Source organism: Nerophis ophidion, linkage group LG24 (genome assembly GCF_033978795.1).
Source record: "Nerophis ophidion isolate RoL-2023_Sa linkage group LG24, RoL_Noph_v1.0, whole genome shotgun sequence".
NCBI classification, from domain to species: domain Eukaryota; kingdom Metazoa; phylum Chordata; class Actinopteri; order Syngnathiformes; family Syngnathidae; genus Nerophis; species Nerophis ophidion.
In genome coordinates this window covers 25,868,823-25,882,653 of record NC_084634.1, presented here as the reverse complement: position 1 = coordinate 25,882,653, position 13,831 = coordinate 25,868,823, and the positions used below count along the sequence as shown (strand labels likewise).

At 38.1% G+C, this 13,831-nt stretch overlaps 1 long non-coding RNA gene across 1 annotated transcript; it reads left to right on the top strand.

The window, feature by feature from the left end:
* Positions 1-3,962: 3,962 nt before the first annotated feature.
* LOC133541949 (uncharacterized) lies at positions 3,963-13,548 on the top strand. Its single transcript, XR_009804019.1, has 6 exons — positions 3,963-4,177; positions 8,322-8,469; positions 11,144-11,224; positions 11,402-11,483; positions 12,584-12,670; positions 13,294-13,548. It is a non-coding gene; the product is annotated as an uncharacterized LOC133541949 (long non-coding RNA).
* The last annotated feature ends 283 nt before the right edge of the window (positions 13,549-13,831 follow it).

Genomic DNA, 13,831 nt, shown 5'->3' with positions numbered 1-13,831 from the left:
GAAATGATGAACCACCAAGGAATGGGGCCATATGAACTTTACATGTCACTCACGGATTATCGGAATGGGATGTATAAAAGCCTGATCGGAACATCCCAAGTACACATGTTGTCATAGCAAACGTGTCAGAGGCTGACTTCCTGTGTTGAACTTTGTAGTCAGTCCACTGGTCCAAAGCTGCCCCGAAGAGGAGGAGGTCCTCCAAATTTCAACCGGCAGCCGTTCCTCCCTCAGCCATCCCACACCACACCCTCCCAGTGGCATCACTCGTCCCGCGCGTCCCACCACCCCGCGCTTGTACTCCGCTGGAGGCAGTAAGCATCCACGGCCTCACAGTGCAGCAACACCAGCGGTTATATCACCAGGTGGTGGATGACAAACTGAGGTAGGTTTCAACTTTAGGTCAATATCACTTGTGTCCATTGATGTGATGGTGATATTGTTTCTGTCGCAGGTTCAAGAATGGCCAACCACGTCCGTACAGCCTTGATCTGGGACGTGTGATCAAGCAAAAGCTGTGGGAACATCAGTCAAGCCCCACCTTTTCTGAAACTGAGGATGAGAACGGAAGAGTGGAGGTCACTCCATCATACGGAGGTGGAGTCTTCCCTCCTCTGTATGATGTCGACGTTAGCCTGGAGCCCAAACCCCCCAAGTTGAAAAAAAACTACTTTGAGTAAATATGAAGGAAGGGGTAGAAGACCAGAAGAGGAGGTGGGGGTCACTTTAATTACCTTCCCCATCCCTTTAACCCCCACTCTGCCTCTTTTGACTCCGACCTTCATGTTTGTCCAAAGTATGCTACAACACACGACTTTGTGAACTGTATCTAATGTATTATTATTTTGTTAATTATATTTATATTGTATATATTTTTTCTATGTATATATTTAATAATTTCTTGAATAAATTATATTTTGTTTTACAGTATTATTATTTTGTTAATTATATTTATATGGTATTATTTTGTTTATGTATATATTTAATAATGTCTTTGATAAAATATATTTTGTTTTACCACCAACAAATTCCCTTTTTTTGATGATGATTATTATTATTATTATTAATTATACTTGTATCATATACATTATTTGTATGTAATATTTAATACAAACCGTGTTTCCATATGAGTTGGGAAATTGTGTTAGATGTAAATATAAACGGAATACAATGATTTGCAAATCATTTTCAACCCATATTCAGTTGAATATTCTACAAAGACAACATATTTGATGTTCAAACTGATAAAAAAAAAAATGTTGTTGCAAATAATCATAACTTTAGAATTTGATGCCAGCAACACATGACAAAGAAGTTGGGAAAGGTGGTAATAAATACTGATAAAGTTGAGGAATGCTCATCAAACACTTATTTGGAACATGTGAAAGCTAATTGGGAACAGGTTGGTGCCATGATTGGTTAAAAAAACACCTTCCCAAAAAATGCTTAGTCTTTCACAAGAAAGGATGGGGCGAGGTACACCCCTTTGTCCACAACTGCGTGAGCAAATAGTCAAACAGTTTAAGAACAACGTTTCCCAAAGTGCAATTGCAAGAAATTTAGGGATTTCAACATCTATGGTCCATAATACCATCAAAAGGTTCAGAGAATCTGGAGAAATCACTCCACGTCAGCGGCATGGCCGGAAACCAACATCGAATGGCCGTTACCTTCGATCCCTCAGACGGCACTGTATCCAAAACCGACATCAGTCTCTCTAGGATATCACCACATGGGCTCATGAACACTACAGAAAACCACTGTCACTACATACAGTTCGTCGCTACATCTGTAAGTACGGGTTAAAGCTCTACGGCGTGGCGCAGTGGGAGAGTGGCCGTGCGCAACCCGAGGGTCACTGGTTCAAATCCCAACTAGAACCAACCCCGTCACGTCCGTTGTGTCCTGAGCAAGACACTTCACCCTTGCTCCTGATGGGTGCTGGTTGGCGCCTTGCATGGCAGCTCCCTCCATCAGTGTGTGAATGTGTGTGTGAATGGGTAAATGTGGAAGTAGTGTCCAAGCGCTTTGAGTACCTTGAAGGTAGAAAAGCGCTATACAAGTACAACCCATTTATCATTTATTTACTATGCAAAGCAAAAGCCATTTATCAACAACATCCGGAAACGCAGCCGGCTTCTCTGGGCCCGAGATCATCTAAGATGGACTGATGCAAAGTGGAAAAGTGTTCTGTGGTCTGACGAGTACACTTTTTAATTTGTTTTTGGAAATTAATTCGAAATCGTGTCATCCGGACCAAAGGGGAAGGGAACCATCCAGACTGTTATAGAGGCAAATTTGAAAAGCCAGCATCTGTGATGGTATGGAGGTGCATTAGTGCCCAAGGCATGGGTAAGTTACAAATCTGTGAAGGCCCCACTAATGCTGAGAGGTACTTACAGGTTTTGGAACAACGTATGCTGCCATCTAAGTGCCGTCTTTTTCATGGAAGCTCCTGCTTATTTCAGCAAGACAATGCCAAGCCAGATTCAGTACATGTTACAACAGCGTGGCTTCGTAAAAAAAGAGTGCGGGTACTTTCCTGGCCCGCCTGCAGTCCAGACCTGTCTCCCATCCAAAATGTGTGGCGCATTATGAAGCGTAAAATATGACAGCGGAGACCCCGGACTGTTGAACGACTGAAACTCTACATAAAACAAGAATGGGAAATAATTCCACTTTCAAAGCTTCAACAATTAGTTTCCTCAGTTCCCAAACGTTTATTGAGTGTTGTTAAAAGTAAACGTGATGTAACACAGTGGTGAACATGCCCTATCCCAATTACTTTGGCATGTGTTGAAGCCATGAAATTCTAAGTTTATTGTTATTTGCTCAAAAAAATAAAATGTATGAGTTTGAACATCAAATATCTTGTCTTTGTAGTGCATTCAATTGAATATGGGTTGAAAAGGATTTGCAAATCATTGTATTTGTATTCCGTTTATATTTACATCCAACAAAATTTCCCAACTCATATGGAAAAGGGGTTTGTACACTGAACAGCAATGTCATGCGTCTGTTCCTGTTCCTAATATTTTGTCCCTCACATAAACAACAATGCACGCCGTTGCAAACTGCAACTACAGTAATGAATATATTGTTCAGATAAATAACTCTGAGGTAGTAAATCAAAATTGAACATTATTTTTGTTTTGCTTTGCACGTTAACAGATTGTTTAGGTGTACCTAATGCTGTACCCCACTGTGTGCAAAATGAAAAATAAGTAATCTGTTAGAGAAGGAAGTTAGGTCAATTTTTCACTTAAAAAAGTTAGGCAATGTCTGTTATTCCCTAAAATAAATGTTTTTTTTTTCACTTATCCCATGTTATTTATTTTTGCCTTGACTAAAATCAATTCAATCCAATCCACTTTATTTATGTGTCACGTTTAAACAAAAATGCTTCCAAAGTGCTGCACAAAAATATTAAAAACAAGATTCAAATGCAATGGGTAGTATCAATTAAAATAGATTATAATCGTTTTATATATGGCGTTTTTTTCGAATTCCCAGTAATACTGTATTAGAGGTTTTTATGCTTGTCTTTAAGCAGAACATTGCAAGTGTGAACACTTATTAAAATACTATGGTGAAAAAATCCCTAAAATCATTATGCGAGTACTTGCATGATTAACACTAGTATTTTTTATTTTTTTTTGCCACAGTAATTTTCTTTCGGTTACATATATAATCCATACAAGAAAATGAAAGGTAGTGTGTCTACTTAAAGAATCTTTATTAAATATTAAAACTGTCACTATTTACCTTATGCTTTTTCTTTATTCTTTATGGAGTGCGCCGGACCCGGAAACATGAATACAAAACAACACGTTGTGCTTGTGGTACCTGCAGCAGCACCGTTTGAGAATAGCTAATAATATCTCCAATAAAAGTTAATATGATGACGTCAGATGAGATTTTCACTCAAGACAAAAAGTTATCAAGAAGCCTGACTTGGATGAGTTAATTAGACACCTGCAGAATAAACGTGCCCGTGCACAGAATTGGAAAATTGCAGTAATACAGTCGTGGGTTGCTGTGTTACGACAGTGATGTGTGTTGCCGTAAAGCGTTTTTCCCGCCATGTGGAGAGTTGGAGACTCAGCACAGTTCACGTGGTTCCACCTTGAGTCCTCCTTCCATGTCCGTGCGTCCTTGGACATAACAGGAATTTCATGTAAGTTGTACCATTTTTATCATCTTCGTGTCATGTGTTTTACAACCGTGTTTGTTTGTGTAAAACATAAGAATAATATACAGGCTAATTGACTGCATTGTTTGCTAGCTAACCACACCTGGTTGGCACCAGTACATTCCTCTTAGTCTAATTTAATATTTTCTGGAAGTTTCAGAATCCCCTAGCTTTTAATATAAAATACAGAATTTGCTATGAATATTGGATTAAACAGTGAACTTTTTTTTTTCTAAATCTGCCTGGTGGGAAGATAAAAGGGAAATCAAGATGTCTGGACATGTGTGCTAATGTTAGCTCGATCAGCCATGTCTATTATGGTGGACATGTCCACACTGACATCTTTTTTTTCTTTCCCTTTTTGGTTAAAGTACTACAAGTTATGCTGGGTTAGTTTCAGGAATCATCCTGTCCAAACTAAAATTACTCCAAACTTGAGATGTCCGAGAATATCAGACTGCCGATATCATCGGCCAAAAAATGCTTTAAAATGTGATACCGGAAATGATCGGTATCGGTTTTAAAAAGTAAAATGTATGACTTTTTAGAACACCGCTGTATGGAGTGGTGCATGGACATAGGGAGAAGTACAGAGCGCCAATACAACTTAAAGCAGGGGTGTTCAAACTTTTTCCACAGAGGGCCGCACACAGAAAAATTTAAGCATGCGGGGGTCATTTTGATATTTTTCATTTTCAAACCACAATAAAATGTATGGATTTTTTTTTTAATCTTTAGGGCTCCTGGGGAGCATAGAGGATCTCAGTCACTAAAATGTTAAAAATAAGTCAACTTATTATTTTTTATTTAATGCTTATAGTAAATCTCAACTTGAGATTGATATAAAGTCAAACAAATAAGGTTTTATGCCTTTTCTGTCAAAGAAAACTTTGTTTTTTATAGTAAAACTGAAATATGTAGTATTTAGATCAATAGAGAGATAGTACTTTATTGATTCCTTCAGGAGAGTCCCTTTATTCATCAATTAAACTCCTCAAAGATCAATAATGCAGGACACCATTGATTTTAATTATTTAATATTATTGAGTAATCACAGTGAAAAGTTAAATGAAATCCTACTAAATATATTAGACATCCGAAAGGTTCCCCACTCATAAAGTGATGCATTTTTATTAGTTTTCTTTTTGTTTTACTTTTAACACTTAAATATCAAGATCAACTTCTGATATATCTGTTGATTTTAAGTTTGAACTATTATTTTGTTTGTTTTATGCTCTTTTGTCAAAACTTTGATGTTTTTATATGGCAACCACACACACAACATATGCAATATTTTTTCCACATAAAACATTTTAAAGTGATAATTTTTACGTAATAATTCATTGTAATTGATTTTTTTGTCCTTTTTTCGAGCAATGGAAAAATAAAGACAAAAGTAAAATAAAACTGCCTGCATGGCAGCTTTGTGTCAACATTGCCACTTTTTCTCATTAGATTTCACCTCATTCCACTTTTTTAAATTTTTTTATTTTTTATTATTGCAATATTATCAATTTTGCAATTTTTGCAGAATGTGTTGCGGGCCGGTAAACGATTAGCTGCGGGCCGCAAAAGGCCTCCGGGCCACACTTTGGACACCCCTGCCTTAAAGGCACTGCCTTTGCGTGCCGGCCCAATCACATATTATCTACTCCTTTACATTTACACAAGTGAATGCAAGCATACATGGCCAACGGCCGTACAGGTCACACTGAGGGTGGCCGTATAAACGAGTTTAACACTGTTATAAATATGCGCCACACTGTGAACCCACACCAAACAAGGATGACAAACACATTCCGGGAAAACATCTGCACCGTAACACAAGATAAACAACAGAACAAATACCCAGAACCCCTTGCAGCACTAAATTTTCCAGGACGCAACAATATATACCCCCCCTGCCCCCCACCTCAACCCCGCCCACTTGAACTTCCTCATACTTTCTCAGGGAAAGCATGTCCCAAATTCCAAACTGCTGTTTTGAGTTATGTTAAAAAAAGTAATGCACTTTTTTCGACTTCAGTAATAAATATGGCAGTGCCATGTTGGCATTTTTTTCCATAAATTGAGTTGATTGATTTTGGAAAACCTTGTTACATTGTTTAACACAGGGGTGGGCATTACGTCGATCGCGATCGACTGGTCGATCTCGGAGGGTGTGTCAGTCGATCTCAAGCCAGGCATTAAAAAATATACATAAAAATGAGCAATCATCAATCATACCAAGACTTCACTTTCGTCAGTTGTTTGACATTCTCGGCACCCGAGGATCTTGTGAGATGACGCTGGCTGCTGCGAGCTCATATTTAAGAAAAAAATCACTAACAGGGCAGACGCAGAGAAACACATTTTATTTCTAGAGACTGTCAAAACTCTAAAGACCGACTGCACAGTTCCTGTCTTCACCATAAAAGACCTGTTTCATCCTGCCTGTGCTAACAAAATAAGAGTCTCAGAAAGCTAGCGTGCACAAGCTAGCAAGCTACGGAGTTTGATGCCAATATATTTCTCCCCCGCCCTCAGCGACCGCTTTCTCACTTGCTTGCCCACCCGCACACTCACTGACGTCACTCACCTGCTGCCAGACATTAAAGGGCCACACACATATGCTACTCTCATAACAAAGTGTTTAAAAACAAGTATGCAAGTTGACAAATGAGATGCCAAATCCAACCACATTCATGTGGTATTGGACAGAAAGGAGGACTTTTTTTTTCCTCCATTTGAAAATGCGGACGTTATCAGCACCACTGTCTAATTCCAATCAATGCAAGTCATCAGAATCAAATACACCAACTTATATTCTTGTCTTCATGAAAGAAAGGAATCTATGTGTGTTAAACATGCTTGTATTATCATTAAACACCATTAACTTGTTAACAAAAATGTCTCTTTCATAAATAAATAAATATAAATTATAAATAGGAATGAGGTAGATCTCCTCGACTTGGTCAATTGAAAAGTAGCTCACCTGCAGAAAAAGTGTGAGCGCCCCTGGTTTAACACATCCAGCGGGGCATCACAACAAAATTAGGCATAATAATGTGCTAATTCCATTAATGTATACATCGGTATCGGTTGATATCGGAATTGGTAATTAAGAGTTGGACAATATCGGGATATCGGCAAAAAAGCCATTATCGGACATCTCTACTCCAAACAATGTAGTGTACAGAGACCATTGTTTATAGCTGTTAATTGGTTCTGGGCCTAACTCAGGTGAATTAATTCCTGCTAAATAGGAATTATTAATTGGAAGTCTAACATTTGCATAGTTCAGCAATAAAAAGCCTGTTTAGAACTGTTAATACAAGTTTTGACATAAGAGCGCCATTGTCATTAAACATCCGCATGGTCAGTTTTACTCAGCGGCTGGCCGTGCGTTTCCCACCCAAGCCTTCAGTAAACTCCGACCATACTTGCCAACCCTCCTGATTTTCCCGGTAGACTTCCGAATTTCAGTGCTCTTCCCAAAAATCACCCGGGGCAACCGTTCTCCCGAATTTCTCCCGATTTCTCCCGATTTCCACCCAGACGACAATATTGGGGGCAGTACCTTAAAGGCACTGCCTTTAGCTTCCTATACAACCTGTCGTCTCATCCGCTTTTCCTCCATACAAACAGCGTGCCGGTCTAGTCACATAATGTGTGCGGCGTTTACACACACATAAGTGAATGCAAGTCATACTTGATTAACAGCCATTCAGGTCACTCTGGGGGTGGCTGTATAAACAACTTTAACACTGTTACAAATATGTGCCACACTGTGAACCCACACCAAACAAGAATGACTAACACATTTCGGGAGAACAACCGCACCGTAACACAACATAAACGTAACACAACATAAACACAACCGAACAAATACCCAGAACCCCTTGCAGCAATAACTTTTCCAGGACGCTACAATATCTACAATATACACCCTCTGCTACCACCAAACCAAAGAGAATATGAATAATTTTAGATATTTAGGGAAAGTGAATTAAAAAAAAAAAGTTTTATCTTTAATTATGATCATGACTTCTGCTTATGTTAGGCCAGCAGAGAAGGCCTTGCTGACACACCACTGCTTTTACATTATTTAACCCATCCATTCATTTTTCTACCGCTTATCCCTCTCCAGGTTGGGAGGGTGCTGGAGCCTATCGCAGCTGCATGTGGGAAGAAGGCGGTGTACACCCTGGACAAGTCTCCACCTCATCGCAGGGCCAACACCGACATACAGCCCCCAATATACTAATTGCTTGTATTTCGTCACGTGACTTCTTCTTGTAAGTGAAAAAACTGGTGGTCCACCAAGCCAAGATGGCATGTTGTGCAGCCAGCATCGCGCAAACTGTTGAAGTATGCAAAGGGGCCTGGATCTTCCTGCAAAAAGAAGATGCAAGCTAAAATATCTAACTATACTTCAGTCCTGCCAATAAATACAATTTCCAATTTACCAAAGGTCTTATTTAGAGGTGGCAAAAGTATGCCGAAGCAAGAGGATATTTTTTTTTAAATCATCTGTAACAAAAAACTTGAATATATTGATAAAATGGAGATATTGCCCAGACCGAGTCTTCTTAATGTTTTACTTGATTATTTATTTCCATACAATGTATGCAAATTTTATTTACAGAGGTATTTTATTCAAGACAGAAGTTTTTGAAATTTCCCTTTATGGATAATTATTTATTTGCATGCAATGTGCAATGCAAAATTTTTGTTTACAGAAGTATTTTATTCAATACACAGGTATTGCTTTCCAGAAAGCTCTTAATTTATCGTTTGTATTAAATGAAGTCTTTTAAAAAAGTAGGGGGAAAAAAATCGTATATCTTTTTTTTTTGGTAAAACAATCTGAGATTTTATTTTCAGGCCATATCGCCCTAACCTGACTCTTGCCAGACCTTTGTAGTTTGCCGAGTTCAACACAAGGCTCTGGGCTCGAAGGCATTGCCAACTCCTTCCAGATAGCAAAAAATAATGAACCAATCAGGATTGCTGGGTGAGATTTCATAGATGTGATGTAACGCAGAAGCGACTGTTTGATTCAAACAATGGCGGCACGCAGCCCTCGCTGCGTCGTGTGCTGACATTGATTCTGCTATTGCAACTGTTTTGTCGAATCTATCGAATATTGATTATTTAAAAGATGACCAGGTAACAGTTTTGAAGGCATTTATTGGTGGCAAGGATGTTTTGGCTCTTCTTTCAACCGGGTTTGGATTTCCCAGCGTCACTCTCATCAGCATCACAGGTTATTTCGATGTGAGCGGTTGAAGTAGTACGTCATTCAAGTTAACGGACAAGTGGTTTATCCAACCACATACAATGATTTTTTTATACATGGCCCTGCCTTCTGGTAATGAACCAATCAGGATCGCTGGGCTGGATTTCATGGATGTGATGTAGCGCCTAAGGGACTGTTTGATTCAAACAACAATGGCGGCACACAGCCCTCGCTGCTATTGCAACTGTTTTGTCGAATCTATCGAATATTAATCATTTAAAATATGAACAGAGAACTTTTCGCTCTGTCGTTTTCCAATATGTCAGCTGTTCTGTTCTGGATTTTGCAGCGTCACTCTCAGCAGCGTCACGGGTTGATTTCGATGTGAGTGGTTGAAGTAGTACAATATTCAAGATAACGGATGTCGGACAAGTAGTTTATCCAATCACATACTATGATTTTTTTTTTTTTTACAAGAACCCACCTTCTGAAATACATCTCCTATTGAGAATTCCCACATCCTTGTGTGGAGCTCGGCGAACTACAAAGATCTGACGAGAGTCAGGTAGAGTCAGGTTAATATAGCCCAGGCCTACTCATTTACCAACAATAATTACTGATATAGATCGTTCTCAACAGTTCACAAATGCTGTTACTGTGAGGAAGTAAATATGTTGGAACATAAATGAATGTTGAAGATGGACAAACACTTATCGTGCGTAAAATGAACAGGGCAAATATCTGTAACTTGTGGTTGACAGACCAGACAGCAGATGATGAATAATAATTATTACTAAAAGTACTTATAATTAATCAAAACAGTATGACAATTTCACTATCTGAATATGTGATTTTATTTGCTTGTGGATTTTTGCAGCTTGTGACTACTTTTGGTCTGCTTGGCAGAGGTGGGAATCTGGGCACCTTACGATCCAGGAGCTACGATTCCATTACAAATCGATTGATGCGTCTTTAATTTATGTACTGTATATTGATGCACTTTTAAATTTTTTTTTGATTCACTAAATAAGCATTTATCACTTGCAACTTAAAAAAAAAAACATTCATTTGGAATGAAAAAAACTTAGATTAATTCCCACATGTTAAATTAATGAAAATCTGTGCAAAACTAAACCATAATTGCCTGATAGTAAAAAAGCCGGTTGGGTTTTTTGGTGAGGTGGCTCGCTGGAGTCAGCCAAATTTGAGAACATTCTGCAATACTTTTTTTACAATAAATAAATAGATTGATTATTGATGTTTACTAATCATTCTATAATCGTCCATGTCTGAATTGCGATGCATCTAAAAATCCATTGTTTCCCCCACATCTACTGCTTGGTATAAAATGAGTACAATAAAGTAATTTTCCTATTGTTGCAATCATGTGCCTTTTGAGGTTCAGGTTTCAAGGAACACTTAAAAACATTGATAATAAATTCATAAAATTACAAGTTCGCTTCAATGTTATTAGAAAACAATAGCATTGCAATTTTGCCGTAACTTTTTGAAAAAGTTGTCGCAAATTACAGGAATTTTAAACCACCAAAAAAGCCTGCTAAATCCTAAAGGGACTAAAAATTAGTGAACATTTTACACTTACTGCAGTGCGTTTTTTCAGGGCTGCTGTATAGTACTGATGTATTGAGATTATGGATGTCACCATCTTTTTCAGAGAGGAGCTTGACAACATAACAGCAGGAGTAAACCACGTTACTTAACTTTTACAGACTAAAGTTGGAGAAGATGTTCAGGAAAAAAGGCGGCATTGCGGGACCCAAAAAGGGACCTTGTCGGATTCACTAAATCAGGTACAGTCCAAGATTTACACACTAACGGCCAAATACATACACAAATGTACTACATATAACTTAAAAATGTACTAACATTTGTTGATTACATTGGATTTGATTGATTGCATTATTTCAATTATGGTTTTGAAAAAACATTATTTTGTTGCATTCTTTTTTACTCTTTATCCTGTTTAGGCATCCAGGGAGATGGAGCGTATTCTAGCAGTCCAGAGTCCACTCTGGACTGTTACCAGACCTTCACAGGACACACAGACAGGTGTGGGTAGTAGCACGCTACATTAACTCCGTTACATCTACTTGAGTAACTTTTGGGATAATTTGTACTTCTAAGAGTAGTTTTAATGCAACATACTTTTACTTTAGTACATTTATAGAGAAGAAACGCTCCATTTTTCTACATTCAGCTCGCTACTCGCTACTGATTTTTATCGATCTTTTAATGCACGCTTTATTTTGGTTTGTCAGACAGACCTTCAAAGTAGGATCCATTTCATGCCTGCGTTCCACCAATCAAATGCAGTCACTGGTGACGTTTGACTCCGTTTCACCAATCAAACAGAGCCAGGTGGTCACATGATTAACTGCACACTTTTTTTCATTTTTTTTATAAACCTTTATTTATAAATTTCAACATTTACAAACATATATATATATATATATATATATATATATATATAATAAACAAAGCGCAAAGCCATAGGCTCACTCAATCTCAGTAAATAACAAATATGGAAAACAGCATCATCGTTTTCACGGCTTTTTGGTTGTTAGAGGTAGAGTGTTTTAATGCAAAGTTCTAAATCTTTTTTAAAGGCACAAAAAACAAGTCGGGTATTGAGAAACTTACATTTATGAATATAAAACTCAGCCAATAGTATCATGAGGTTTCAAAGGTAAAATTTATTTTGAATTTTTTTTTCAATACATATGTAAAACCAAATATATATTATTTAATATATATTATAGTTTTAGTTGCTTAAGAGATATTCCTGGCTCTGAATTTGTTCATTGCTATTTTTATGTTTTTGTGCATAACTTGTTGCCGTCATCCATAAACGAACAGGTTACTCATCAGTTACTCAGTACTTGAGTAATTTTTTCACAACATACTTTTTACTTTTACTCAAGTAAATATTTGGGTGACAACTCCTTACTTTTACTTGAGTAATACATCTCTAAAGTAACAGGTCTCTTACTTGAGTACAATTTCTGGCTACTCTACCCACCTCTGCACACAGACAAGTAAGCATTCACGCTGAGGACCTTGTAGTCAGCTTGGACACAGTTCAGGTCACCATGACCATGCAAAGAATAAACCATTGAGAATACATCAATGTATTTTATTGCTTTTTATAGGAACATATTGAAACTAGACCAGACGTCATCTGCTGCTTGATAAAGTACCTTGGGGAGCCAACTACTGAATGAAAGAACACTTACCAGGTAGATTTATACTCTTTTATTATAATGGCCCTTCTTTCATTTTATTGTACAAAACAGTACAGCAACAATTAATAAGAAAAATGAGTCGTCATAGCTACCAGAAATTCAGCCTGTATGTGAAGTGAAATGAATTATATTTATATAGCGCTTTTTCTCTAGTGACTCAAAGCGCTTTACATAGTGAAACCCAATATCTAAGTTATATTTAAACCAGTGTGGGTGGCACTGGGAGCAGGTGGGTAAAGTGTCTTGCCCGAGGACACAACGGCAGTGACTAGGATGGCGGAAGCGGGGATCGGACCTGCAACCCTCAAGTTGCTGGCACGGCCGCTCTACCAACCGAGCTATACCGCCCCAGCTAGGCCACCTCCACCAATGTTAGGTCTAGCTTGTGCAAGTACAGATCAATGCATGATGAGCAGATTATTTTGGGGTTACATCATCTATGGGTCCATTCCTCCTCTCCAATGTTTTTTACAGTGGACCTTTTTAAAGTAAATTTTTTTAAACAATCTAACCAAATGGAGATGCACAGCCTTAAAGTTAACTAACTATGCACCTACTCTGATGTATTCAGGAAATTAAAATAGATGTGTTAATTAATTATATTCATGTATTTACAGGATATCATCACTGAATCGCTCCAAGAAGAATATTCTGCATTCAGTGGCAGGACATCAGCCATTAGCCTTCACTCTGCTACTTGGAGACATCACAATAGAGTTGGTATTTTCTTATCCTTGTGTCAAAATGGCATTGGCGCCTTTCTGACATCACATGTGAGACTGTTCGCTGGCTGTGGTTAGAGACCATCAAGTGTCCATCTCCTTGTTTGAGTGGACACAGCAGGTAGACGTTCTCCACGCTGAGCTTCATTAAGCTGGACATGCACTTAACCTTACATTTACTCCATTCATGAATGTGTCAGTTTTTTTTCTGTACTACTTTGGAGGTTCGGATAAATTGAAATAACATCATACGGCGGAAGAAAGACTCCATATTTATATGATTGAGTGATATTTACTTCCACGGCTGCTGCTTAATACGACGTCCATGCTCAAGGTTGGATGTACTTTTGAACTTAGAACAAAAGCAAGGGTGATGTCAAATTAGAGCTGCGAGATTTACCGGTATTTTAGAAAGCCATATGTATTGGGACAG